General features: G+C 36.6%; 1 non-coding gene across 1 annotated transcript; it reads left to right on the top strand.

Moving 5' to 3' along the window:
• Positions 1–5,956: 5,956 nt before the first annotated feature.
• On the top strand, positions 5,957–6,063 carry LOC133306494 (small nucleolar RNA R71). The gene has a single exon (XR_009750905.1). It is a non-coding gene; the product is annotated as a small nucleolar RNA R71 (small nucleolar RNA).
• Positions 6,064–11,537: the final 5,474 nt, after the last annotated feature.

The following is an 11,537-nucleotide window of genomic DNA, read 5'->3' on the forward strand; positions in this document are numbered from 1 at the left end:
CAAGATCTCATCTTATCCTTTTGTTATGAAACAACTTTTCACAGCCAATTCAAATTCGAATTCAAACATTTAAATTCAAATGTTCAAACATTTAAATTCTAAATTCAAATTCAAAATTCAAATTCAAATTTCAAATTCAAATTTCAAATTTCAAAACTCAAATTCAAATTTCAAATTTCAAAATTCAAATTTCAAATTTCAAATTTCCAATTCAAAATTCGAATTTCAAAATTCAAATTCGAATTTCAAATTTCAAATTTCAAATTTCAAATTCAAAATTCAAAATTTAAATATTTGATAATTAATTTAACCAATTAAATTAATTAGTAATGTCTTGGACCATCCAAGCCCATTACATGATCCATGTGCCATTTTCCCTTTAGGTGAGCTTCCAAACTTCTTCTTGGGCTAACAACCATTATTAGGCCCAATACCTTTAATGCTAGATCATCATGACAATAAGGTGTTAGTGTGTGACCCATTAGGTTCAACATAGCCCCTGACATAAATGGGCTCGGGCCCAACAAGCCCACAACCTATTTAATGACAACACACAACACTAGCAATGCTTTGTTGCCCCAGAGCTAGTTAGATTAATGACTTGATCATCCTATTACACATATTTGGTTACCGTATATATTTCCTTTCGTCTCGGTTACCTTCCCATTAAACCTAGGGTAAGGAAACGTATCAACCCTCGCGGTTTAGGGTAAGCTTTATTCGAAAGAGGGAATCTTCAATTTACTGACTCTAAAGGCAGATCATCTCATGATCTATTTTACTATGCATAGATTCCCGAGTCCCAGTAAATGTCATCCTGATTTCTCCGGTTTACAGATAACCTAATCTCTCACAGAGATTTGACGAATTCCTTTAGCTTATCACCCTAGCCCTGTGCTCTTTCAGGACAAGCCCAACAGTGTACCTATGAGACTCCATGTTTCAGGAAAACGAGGTATACAATCAAAGCATGCCTTCTAGAACACATTCTAGGTAATAACTTCTGGTCTAAGGAAAGACATACCCAAAAATAAAGAGACTACTCTAATGATACTATCTAGGAGATTTCCTCATAGAGTCTCCTTGTGGGTCTGTTCAGTGCGAGCTATACCCTTATAGGTTCACCCACGACTTTAGCTAAGACATCTCCATATATGTAGCACATGAGGTCTTTACCTTGTATCCAAATACAAGTAGATAAGTCGTGCTAGTCTTACCCGAGATCACTGATCCCCATTCTCAGTGTCTCTAGACTAGGAACATAAAATTAGGAATAAACGTGTGGTATCCTTGAATCCTCATGTTCGTGATCTCATCACAGATACTCAAGAGATACATATTCTATTCCAAGGGGTTTATCCAGTTACTCATATAATATATTAACAATAATATTGAGACAAAATATGAAACAGGATAAAGAATGTTTTTATTTATTTGCGACAATATAAAAGGTCCACATATGTCCTAATCTAATCAAAAGATTGTCTCTAGGACATCCATATACTAACAAATTCGCTCAAGGGAGGTGGAGGAGGATCTCTTCACAAACTCACTTCCAAGACTCTCTCAAGAAAGGAAAGGCACTCACAATCTCACTACAAACAACTTTGATGTTGGGACCTTTGTGATTTAGTGGGTTGGTTGTGTGGAAGAAGGCAAGAAAATTTCTTGCCCTAAGCTTCCATGGATAAGCGCTCACGGGAAGGAGAAGAGAGGGAAGAAAGAGAAAAGTGAGGGAAAATGGGTTTCATGACTCACTTAAGTGACTTTATTCCTTAGGTGGGTCCCACACGCGATTTAACTTTCATCAATCACTAATTTCAACTACAAATTCATAATCTACGTATTTTTCTGGTTCATTTCATTTTTTTGTTTCCTAAAAATATTGATAAAATTTTCACGCTTATTGGTGCGATTATACCGCAGTATTTTTTACACCGGTAACATCACTATTCATCAATTTTTCCCAAATTTTCCTATCCGCTTGATTTTTCATCCTGAATCCATTTCCGACATTATTTTTGTCATTTGAGACCTTCTACTCAATTTTTCCTGCCTAGGGACACGTGTTTGGTAATTTACCATTTTGCCCTTTCTATGTATTTTGACTCTAATTTTCGGATTTTCACTAATCCTACCCTTTTAATCAACTTTATCATATATAAATATATATTAGAAAAATGAGGTGTTATACATGATAGTGCCATAAGACATTTTTTTGTTCCTCCTCTGGTATACATCGTCTGATTACCCCATCTGAACACCTATAGAAGATGTATGGGTCATCCCAGATGTTCTCCTCACATCATGCAAAAAAAAAATTCCTCTGTTGCCATGTGAAATCTTTAGGCATTGCTCCAGCAGCTTTATAATTTGTGAAATCAGCAAACCACGGTGGAGTATTAATTGTCAAGACTTGATACTGCACCAACTTGGAAACAATACTTATGGCCAGTATTTGCTCATCAGGAAACTCTTCTTTAATCACCACATCCGGTCCTTCTTGCAGATTTTTCTTTGTGATCCTGGATAAGTGATCAGCCACCAAGTTTTCAACTCCCTTTTTATCTTTAATTTCCACTTCAAACTCTTGCAGAAGTAACATCCATCGGAGTAACCTGGGCTTAGCATCCTGCTTAGTTAACAAATACTTCAAAGCTGCATGGTCAGTGTAAACAATAACCTTTGACCCTAGCAAATATGACCTAAATTTGTCAAATGCATACACAATAGCCAATAATTTTTTTTTGTAGTAGCATAATTCTTTTGTGCCCCATTAAGAATTTTACTGGCATAGTAAATGACATGCAATAAATTGTCCTTTCTTTGGCCTAGCACTACTCCCACAGCATAATCAATTGCATCACACATCAACTCAAAAGGCAGTGAAAGATCAGGTGCCATGATTATTGGTGCAGTGATCAACTTTTCTTTCAAAATGTTAAATGCATGCAGGCAGTCATAAGTAAACACAAACTCTTGCTCCTTCCCTAACAACTTGCATAATGGTTTTGCAATTTTGGAAAAGTCTTTTATAAAGCGTCTATAAAACCCTGTATGACCAAGAAAACTTCTCACACCTTTGACATTTAGGGGAGAGGACAGTTTCTCAATAACAGAGATTTTGGCTTTATCCACTTCAATCCCTCTGTTGGACACCTTGTGTCCCAAAACAATACCCTCTGTCACCATGAAGTGACACTTCTCCCAATTCAACACAAGATTAAAATCTTGGCATCTTTGTAAGACACTATCCAAATTTTCTAGACATGCATCAAAAGTAGGACCAAATACAGAAAAATCATCCATAAAAATTTCAATGCATTTTTCTACCATGTTGGAGAATATGGAAAGCATACACCTTTGAAAAGTTGCTGGTGCATTGCATAAGCCAAAAGGCATCCTCCGGTTTGCAAAGATTCCATATGGGCAAGTAAATGCAGTTTTCTCCTGATCTTCTGGAGCCACAGCTATCTGATTGTAGCCTGAGTATCCGTTTAAGAAGCAGTAGAAAACATGTCCTGCCAATCTCTCTAGCATTTGGTCTAGGAAAGGACTAGGGAAATGGTCCTTCCGGATTGCTTTGTTGAGTCTCCGGTAATCAATGCACATTCTCCAGCCAGTGATTGTTCTTGTGGGAATTAATTCATTATTCTCATTCCTCACGACAGTCATTCCTCCTTTCTTAGGCACCGTCTGAACTGGACTCACCCAAGCACTATCTGAGATAGGGTAGATCATTCCAGCATCAAGCAACTTCACTACTTCCTTCCTCACTACCTCCTTCATAGTAGGATTGAGTCTTCTCTGTGGTTGCCTCACTGGTTTAACCTCCTCTTCCATCAATATCTTATGAGTGCAGAAGGAAGGGTTGATACCCTTAAGGTCTGAAGATGACCAGCCCATGGCTGTCTTGTTCTTTTTGAGCACCTCAATCAACTTCACTTCCTCCCCTTCAGACAACAATGCATTGATAATGGTTGGGTAAGTTTGATCATCTCCAAGAAACACATACTTGATATTTGAATGTAGTTCTTTCAGTTCCACCTTGGATGCTCCCTTAGGGATATCATCAACTTTCTTTTCCAGCTCTTCAACTTCCGGTTCCTCCTTATAATATTCCACACTTGTCCCTTCCTTGAATTTGTCCTCCTCAAGTAAAGAGCTTTCTTCTCCTATCACTTCTTCCACAACCTCCTGTATGATATCAATTCTTAAAAAATCCTCCACATCAACAGGAAGTTTAATAGCTTCAAACACATCTATGGTAATTATTTCGTCATTCACTCTTAACATCAACTTCCCTTGTTCAACATCAATCAAGGATCTTGCAGTGGCTAAGAATGGCCTCCCTAGGAGTAAAGGACTTTCGGTATCCTCCTCTTCCATATCAAGTATAACAAAATCCACAGGGAAAATGAACTTATCCACGTTGACCAAAACATCTTCTACCACCCCTTCTGGTCTCTTGATTGATCTATCTGCTAGATGCAGAATAACATTAGTATCTTTCAACTTGTTAATCCCCAAAGCTCTATAGACAGACAATGGCATAAAATTTATGCTGGCCCCCAAATCACAAAGTGTTTTTCCTACTTCCACATCTCCAATGGAAATAGGGATGCTGAAACTTCCTGAGTCTTTCAACTTTGGAGGAAGCTTCTTCTGAATCAGGGCACTACATCCCTCCGTTAAAGCCACAGTCTCACCATCTTTCAACTTCCTCTTCTTAGACAGAAGATCCTTCATGAATTTTGCATAGTGAGGCATGTTCTCCAAAGCTTCAGCAAATGGAATGTTGATCTGTAGTTTCTTGAAAACATCCAAAAACCTTGCATAATGTTGTTTCTGGATTTCTTGCTTCTACCTCTGAGGATAAAGAACTTTGGCATATGGAGATAGATTAACTGGCTGGTCCTGCTTGTCAGTCATTTTCTTCTTCTCCCACTTCATCAACTTCTTGGGGGAATAATTGTTTTCCACAGCTACCTCATCTTCTTTCTTATCTTCCTTAACTTTTTCTTTTTAATCATTTTCAACTACAACATCTTCAACAACAACTTCTTCCTCATCTTTCTTTTCTCTCACTTTCTTCTCTTCCACTTTCTTGTTAACCGGTTGAAGCACAAGCCCCCTTCTTGTAATGATGGACTTGCAATGCTCCTTTGGATTTACCATTGTATCACCAGGGAACTTTCCCTGTGGTCTCTCAGATATTTGTCTGGACAACTGACCAATTTGGGTCTCCAAATTCCTGATGGATGCTTCCTGGTTCCTGAATGATGTTTTTGTCTCTTACATGAATGCAGAAGTTTCTTCTCTAAAAGAATTTGACCCCTGAATATAGTCTTGAGTCGTCTTAGATAACTGGGAAAAAGCTTTCTCCCATGCAGAGGTATCACCTTGTTGTGAAGAATGTGATGGAGAAGGATGCAGTGGAGGATTCAACTGATGATTGGAACTGTAACTGAACCCTGGGTGTTGATTCTTATTCTTCCATGGTGGAACATACAAATTTCTCCCCTGGTTGTTATGGTTCCTCTGATCATACCATACCCCCATTCACTTCTGCTTGTTCAACAGATCCCCCATAATCACAATCATCTGTAACATGGTTTTTCCCACAAATTGCACACACAGAATTAGTATCTACAAAAGCAACCTTATGAGAAGATAGCTGCTTAGTGAGAGCATCCAACTGTTTTGTTGTTTTTGCATTTGCATCATCTGATCATTCTTGGCTAACAAAGCATCATAACCATCTATTTTTATAATTCCCGTTCTTCTGTCATTCACCGGAGCATTGTCAAACTCTTGAGATGCCAGAGATTCAAATATGTTAAGGGCTTCCTGAGGAGTCTTGGTTGTTAATGAACCTCCAGCTGTGGCATTCACCAATGTCCTTGTATTGGTTGTCAACCCTTGGAGAAATATTGCTGCTTGATTCCACACTTTGATTCCATGTTGTGGACATTTCCTTAAAAGTGTCATGAACCTCTCCCAAGCCTCATAGATAGACTCTGACTCTTTTTGCTTGAACCCTGTAATCTCATCCTTCAATTTTGCCCTCTTGGATGCTGAAAAGAATCTGGCCAAGAACTTGGTCTGCAGATCATCCCAAGTTGTGATACTCCTTTGAGGTAATGATTGTAACCATCTTCTTGCATCATCCTTCAGTGAATAAGTGAACAACCTCAACAGAATAGCATCTCTGGTCACACCATTGATCTTCACCGTATCACTCAACAGTAAGAGATTTTCAATGTGCAGGTATGGATCTTCTGCACTGGTTCCAGCAAACTGTTCCTTCTGCACCAATTGTACTAGTGCAGGTTTTAACTCAAAATTGTTGGGCTCCACTATAGGTCGAACAACACTCCCAATCGGTGGAATGACAATGGGAGTCATGTAATCTCCCAGTGTCCTTTGTGATGGTGGCTCATGATTTTCTGCCATGACTTCTTCTTGAACTGTCACACTAGATTCACCCCTTTCTTGTAATTGTCTTCGTCTTGCTGCCTTCCTGTTCTTCCTAATTGTCCTTTCTAATTCTGGGTCAAACAACAGAGAGTTTGAATCAATAGTACCTCGCATACACCAGAATTGGAATTGAACAAAAATTCACACAAAAATATAAATTGCTGAAAAATAAAAGATTCAATCTCAAATATTAATGATGTCTGTCAATGTTGAAGAACAAATCCCCGACAACGGCGCCAAAAACTTGTTGCAACTTTGGCATGTGTACTAGTCGTACAAGTAATAAAATGATAAATAAAGATCGTTCCCACGAGGATTTGTGTTCAAACACCAACTAACCATATATACTTAAGTTGAATCAAACAAAGAATTATCGATTGCATTGATAATTGTCACCAGAAATTTGAATTGTATTAAAACTTGATAAAATAAATAAAATGTGAATTATAATTTTAAAAAGAAGTAGTCAGAAATCAATGTCCCTCAAGCATGAACTTATATAGAAATCAATCCTATTCTGAATTATCTTTCATGTGATGTCAATCAACCTTTTTCTTATCATCAAGATGTAATCCCTTACTATCCTGATTGATACATTAATCAAGAACCTCAATCCCTTGGTGATTCCCTTCTTAATACATACATTAAACACTAAGATTTTAAGATTACATCAGAGTCCTAGCATCAATCCCTTGAATACTAGAACACTGATGATGAAATTGCTAGTTACAGAAGCAATGTAAACATTCATGTTCTACACTACTCCCTTAATGGAAAGAATTAATGAAAACAATTTCATATCATCACATAAAAGATAATCATAATATTCAATCAACCATTCATAAATTCATCCTTGAGTTCCATTCAATCAGACTACAAAGCACTCTACTCAGACATAATAAAAGAATAAACAAGAGAAGAGGAAAGATCAAACTCCATTGTCATGATGGTTGAGTCTTCAATCTTCAATTACAATTACATAAAATATACTAACTATTACAAGAACTAAATCCTAAAGAATTTGGAAAGTCAGAGAGAGTGAAGAGTCAGATCAGAGAATCTGAGATAGGATATGTTCAAATGTGAAGGCCCCTTGCCTTTTATAGTTTTCAAATTACAACTGAAAATTAACCAAAAACTGACTTGCACGCTAAAACGTTCCCTGTTGGACGTTTTAGCGCTCAACTTTGACGGATGCCCAACTGGTTTTAACTGTCTTCAACGCTAAAACATTCTACTTGGACGTTTTAGCGTTCAAGACCAGAATCTTTTTACACATCAGAGCGCTAAAACCCTTGCATTGGACGTTTTAGCGTTCAAGACCAGAATCTTTTCCAACAGTAGAGCGCTAAAACCTTTGCATTGGACGTTTTAGCGCTCGGCACCAGCAATTTTTGGCTTCATTATGTAGCAGCGCGCTAAAACGTTCGCTGTGGACGTTTTAGCGCTCACCACTTAGCATTTTCTCATTCTTCAGAATCTTCTTCCTTCTCTCATTTGCTTCTTTGAGCTTCATTTCCCTACAAGAACAGTGTAAATTTTCAACAAAACTTTCAGAACTTGTATTTGAGGACTTTCTAGGACATTAACCTCTATTCCATCCTTTTAATCACACAAATTGATACTAATTCATGCTTAAGAACCTGATGAACTAAGGGTTTATCAGTGGGATAAGTCAAATAAACAAAGAAGATGTCGTCGAAATTTCTAATAAATGAGAAGTTTTTAGGCCAAATCTGGAAGGACATATTTCCCTCCACATGGGTGCAATTGGGACTTACCATATACCATTTTAAAGGTTGAGATGTCAGCTATATTGTGTCAAAATTTGGTACTATTTGAAGCTGTGTAGCGTCCTCTAATTCCGAAAGCGTGAAAACTGCCCAAATTGGTCAAGTGCAGCGGCTGTTCGGGTCCCTCACTTCCAAAAATTGTTTCTCCCTCAATTCTTACTCAAATTAGGATTATAATACATCAAATTAAACTCAAGGTGTCTATTATATTGTATAAAAATTTGAGAGTAATTGGTTTAGTAAATCGTCCAGAATTATAGAAATGGTGAGGGAGGTTTGATGCTCTGTTTTGGTTTGGCTAGCAGTATTGCTTGTCCAACTTCAAACAGTTATACCCGGAGCTAGAGAACTTCAATTGAGGCATGTGATACCTTATTGGAAAGATAATTGAGTCTAGTTTAACATACTAAAAGTTGAGAGATTAATGATAAGTAGGTTGCGTATAGTGATGAGAAAACATTATACTCAGTTATAGGAAAACCGTAAAAGTGAGATTTATATCATTACGTTTTAAATTCTTTTCAATTGCTCACGTAATGAAAAGGAAAAAGCTTACTCGTATTTTAAATAAATTAATGTGATTATAACTATGCTTAATATCATAATCAATGTTAACAATACCGGTGTACAACTGGCTGTTACACTTGAGGTGCTAAACCTGTGTAAACTTCATAAAGCCTTATATGGTTTAAGGCAAGCATCGGCAATGGCATTCTATTAGTGGTTTCACATGGCCCAAGTCTAATTATTCACTTTTCATGAGAGGATCAGGTTCAGATTTATTGTTGTCTTTGTTTATGTAGATGATATTCTACTTGCTGAACCTTCGGATTGGGCTATTCAGTCCATGAAGTCAGTTCTGAGTTCTAAGTTCTAATTTAAAGAATTGAGACCTCTAAAGTATTTTTTAGGAGTGAAGATTGCTCGTGTTGAAACAGGGATAGTGTTGTCTCAAAGACACTACACCTTGCAACTCTTGGAAGACACTAGTTTTCTAGCTTCTAAGCCTACGACTATTCCAATTGACTCCAAGTTGATTCTTAACAATTTAGATGGTGATTCTCTCCAAGATGTCACTCAGTATAGAAATCTAATTGGCAGGTTGTTATATTTGACGTTGTCTGGACCATATATTACCTATGTTATGCATAGGTTAAGTCAGTTTGTTTCCAATCCAAGTACACCACATCTTTATGTTGTTCATCATTTGTTGCGTTGCCTTAAGGGACATCCAGGTCAGGGTTTGTTTTTTCATTCCTCTACTGCTCTACAACTTAAGGCTTCTACTAATGCGGATTGGGCAAGCTGTTCAGATTCTAAGAAGTCTATAATTGTCTTATGTGTCCTTTTAGGAGACTCCTTAATTTCTTGGAAAGCTAAAAAGCATATCACAATTTCCAAGAGCTCAGCCAAAGCTGAATATCGAGCTATGGCTGTCACAACAGATGAGTTATGTTAGTTGTCCCAACTTTTATCTGATCTTAGAGTTTCATCTCACTCACCCATTCTTCTTCTTTGTGACAACCAAGCGGCTGTTCGTATTGCTTCGAATCCAACCTTCCACGAGCGAATGAAGCATATAGAGATAGACTACCGCTTTATGCAAGAACAGGTCACTTCTGTCCGCATCAAGTTAATGCCCATTATATCACACGACCAACTTGCAGACTTGTTTACTAAGGCTTTACCTTCTTCTTTGTTTTTTCCTCTATCGTCCAAGATGGCAGTGTTGGATATCCACTGTCCATCTTGAGGGGGAGTAATAGGATTTAGTAAAGTTTTATTTTTTTTAACTAGACTCTTTTCACTCCTTTGGTTAGTTATTTTACTTTAGTTAGTTAACTTAACCTTAGTTAGTTGTTTTGTCATGCTATCAGTTGTTTTACTCTTTTTCTTTCTAGTCTGTATCTTTGGAAGATAGCTCATATTGTAATGAATTAATTGTTTGAGTTCAGACCTCTTTAGAAATGAATGAATCCATTTTATTTACTTTTTGAGTTGTAAGACTTCCCAATTCCCTTTATTAATCAAATGTTAAGATTTGGATGGATATTTCGGGTATATGTAAATAGTGAAATGTTATATTTACCACCAACTAAATTTATCATATCTTATTATCTCTTTTATAACCATTAGATAGTGGCCAGCATAATGTGATAGAAAGAGAAAGTGGAGAAAGTGATTCAAGAGAGAAAAATGAATTTTGCATCAAATGACAACTGTTAATATAATTTTAATCCAACAATAAGAAGAGAGGTAGTAAGAGATCATAAACTTAACTGAGAGTAAGATAAAGTCTCCCATGTAAATGTCATTGGCCCTGCAAATAAAGAGAAATCCACTTTTACATGTCATAATTGTACTTTTTGAATAGAAATCCAGTATTACATGCCATAATTGTACTTTTTCCATACATGTGGTTGCCTTTTGTTTTATACAAGGGAAAAACTACTCTCATACTACATGTGATAAGTTTCTTTCCTACACACCCTTCGATAACTGTGCCACCTTTTTTTTTTTAGGTGGTGGAGCCCACAAGCTTGTCTCTATGACATAAGATAACTTATCTCCTTTAACATGAGATTAATAAAACCCTTTATATAATGCCCAATTTTTTTATAGGTGTATGATGGCTATCTGTTCTAATTTTATTAAGTACTATATTGAGATTTTGATGGATGATTGTTCCATTTTTAGATGCTCTTTTGATAGTTGTTTGCACAATTAAAAATTTCATAGATGAAGGGACATTAAGTAATTCTAAATTGGGGAAAATGCTAATTTGTGGTACAAGAATTCATATTTAGGCCACAAGATTTCCTTAAAGGGGATTGAAGTGGACCAAACTAAGATAGAAGTGATCGATAAGTTACCTTCATCTAATTCTTTGAAGGTCATTATACATTAGTAGGTTTTATTTTTTTATTTTATTAAAAGAGATGTAGGATTTTATAGATTTTTCAAAGATTTAGAAACATTTAGCTAATTTTGTGGTTTGTTGAACCAATGGAATTAACATAATATGCTTTGATGGTGATAAAATAACTTAGAAATATTGTGGATTGAATTTGAATTAGTCATGATGTTAAGTAATGGTTTTTTTCCATGATGTCAAGACAACTAGTAATCTTAAAATGAAATTCAGACGCTCCATTTGAGTTTCTTAACACCACGATCATTACTAAGCACCGAGAGAAACAAAGAGACGTAGAGAAGGAGAGAAACAAACAGAGCCGGAGTTGGTCCAGGGACCCATGAGCAACA

The sequence above is a fragment of the Gastrolobium bilobum genome, unplaced genomic scaffold (genome assembly GCF_033153095.1).
Source record: "Gastrolobium bilobum isolate Gb01-03AN ecotype WA unplaced genomic scaffold, APGP_CSIRO_Gbil_v1 utg26465, whole genome shotgun sequence".
NCBI lineage: Eukaryota > Viridiplantae > Streptophyta > Magnoliopsida > Fabales > Fabaceae > Gastrolobium > Gastrolobium bilobum.